Genomic DNA, 2,604 nt, shown 5'->3' with positions numbered 1-2,604 from the left:
CGTGGGCCTTGGGCGCAGCAGCGTTGGCCCAACGACGATGCCCAGGTTGCTCGAGGTCATCTTGTTGTCCTGTTCCACTTCCACAATCCTGAGGAGGAGGAGGAAGTCATGAGAGCGAGCAGGGAGGAGGGGCGGGTGGCCAGGCTGGGGGAGGCGCTGGGGTGGGAGGGGCTGGCTCTACCTCCCTGTGCCAGGGCAGGGCTGGGCTGGCACTGCCGGCCCCTGTGCCTACCTTCCTGCTCCAGGGAAGACAGGGAAGATGCCCCAGCCCCCGTGGGGCTCTGGACCTGCCCTTCTCACCTTCTCAGGTGCTGCAGGAGGTACTGGAGCGTGGCCCTGTTCTCCCAGGGAAGCTCCTTCAGCAGCTCCTTCAGCTTCAGCACCAGGTTCGCCACCACCTTGTCCGTGTCGGCTCCCTTGTCCACCAGCTCAGGGCCACCTTTCCCGCTCTTGCCCTTGGCCTCGCCGCCCTGGAGGCTCTCCTTGGCCAGGCCCATCAGCTCGTTGTACATGCGGAAGGGCATAACGGGCTCCGGCAACTGCAAGCAAGAGCAGGGAGATGGGTGCTGGGGAGCCGCCGGGTCCCTGAGACCGAGACCTGCCCGGTGCCGCTGAGCCAAGGAAACCGGGGGCCTTTCTACAGCAAGGAAGCACCCCCAAGCTACGCGGGAGGCAATGCTTATTTATCCATCTCCTGAAGGTGTAAATCCAGCCTTGCCCATCCTAGCCAACTGGTACCTGCGAAGTTCAAGCAGAAAGCAGCCTTTGATGGACCCGTGGGTGCTCTCTGCTGGACACGTCCCCCCGGGTCAGGGTTAGGGGATTCTCTCTTTTTTTTCCCTAGAAGGGCCCTGGGCGTCGCCAGCTCCTTGGCTCAGTTACAGCCGGGCGGCTGTCCGTCCACTTCGGGTTTATGTACCTTTATCCTGCTACGCCCAGACGCGTTTCCGGGCTCTCCCCCGTGCTGGAGGCCGACCCTCCCGTGGGTCGAACATCTGGGCGGTCGCCCAGTTCTCCACTAACGAGGCGCGTGTAACCCTCCAAACGCCGCTCGGTGTTATCTGCAGCTGGAACACAGCTCCCGCGTCCCTCGCTTGGCTGCCTTGGCCGGAGATCTGCCCCTGCCTTCCCCCCCGCTGTCCCCTTGGGGGGGATGCTCTTCAGACCGGGAGCGGTGCCTGATGCGCGAGCGAGCCGATCTGGTGCCCAGCATCTCACCGAGGAAGGCTCTGGCTAATTATTAGAAAACAGCTTTGGATTTGTGCAGCTTCTCGGGAGCCGTGGGCTGCAAGTGGCATGTGTGTGAGGTGCCCTGGCGAATCTGTCCCCCGCCGGGAGCTCGTCGTGCGCCCTTCCGAGCCAAGGGGCTAGCGGCACGCTCAGCGGCGGGAACGCAGCCCGGGTGCAAGCAGGGTAATAGAAGGAAACAGCTTTCAGCTCTTTCTATGCTGAGCATCTGCTTGCTTCTCCGCATCGGTGCAGAAAAGTCTCCTAGCTTTAAAAAAAGTACTTTGGCTGGTCTTGTTTAACCCTTTAAGTTCTGTTGCCAGCAGAGGTAGTGAATTCGTGTTAAAGGGTTTATATCTTTACAAAAAAAAGCCTCTCAGCCTGGCAGGGGCTGTGACTCAATTCAGGCCGTGGCAGTCCTGAGGAGGAGGAGGAGGAGAAGGCATCTCCCCTTGGGGACCAGCTCTCTGCCCAGCTCTGTCTCGTGGCCAGCTGGAAGAGCGAAGGTGTAATCCTGGACTTGCAGCTTACATTTTTGGAGAACAAATGTCCATCAAAAAACCCCTCAGAGAGATGGGGCAATGCTCGGGGGCCTGCAGCCAGGAAAGCCGGTCCCCCTGAGCCTGCTCACAGCCTGCGGGGTGCTCTTTGCGCAGCTCCTGCCAAGTGGAAAAATGCCCATAAATACAAACAGCGACGCAAGCCTGGTCAGCCGAGCCGGGAGGGGCACGTCGCTGCTCGAGCCCTGGGCGCCTTAGAAGTGCTGAGGCAGGGAATTCATCGCTGGACGTCGGGTGCCTGGTATGGTCAGGTACAAATGGTCGACGTACCTCGCACGGCCTGGCAAACGGCGCAGCCACGGCCCTAAAGCCGGAGCCGGCTCCGTGCGAGATGGTGCAGGTGGCTTCTACCCGGCTATGCCGAACCCAGGGCTCCTCTGGCCGCGTTGTCCCTTCCTGGCGAGCTGTTCCCCAGGCTGGCAGAGCCAGCCTGCACGCGTGCGGTGCTTGGCATTGTCCGTCTGTCCGTGCAGTGCCCGTGCCTTGCAGCAGTGCCCTGCTCCTGCCCGCTGTTGGGAACTCTCCCTGTGTCACCGCCTGGCAGCCTCGTCTCCCCTCCCAGCCGCAGCCGGCGAGGGGGATCAGATCCTTTGACTCTTCCTGTCTTGATTTCTGCCATAGAGGCGTAGGATTAGGGAGCACAGCAAAAATGAAGCCTGTGACCTGGCACGGGTACGGCAAAGCCCTGGGTTCCTTCCCAGTCCAGAACAACAAGCGAAGGGTCTGCCCTGCTTCAGCTCCTTCCCAAGGAACGTGCTCCGTGCGCCGCTGGGTTGAGCGGGGGCTCCCAGCAGCCGAGGCAGACTGACGGGATTTT

The sequence above is a fragment of the Egretta garzetta genome, unplaced genomic scaffold (genome assembly GCF_000687185.1).
Source record: "Egretta garzetta isolate BGI_Z169 unplaced genomic scaffold, ASM68718v1 scaffold396, whole genome shotgun sequence".
Lineage (NCBI taxonomy): Eukaryota > Metazoa > Chordata > Aves > Pelecaniformes > Ardeidae > Egretta > Egretta garzetta.
The sequence above is the reverse complement of the archived record's forward strand: the minus strand, read 5'-3'. Positions refer to the sequence as shown.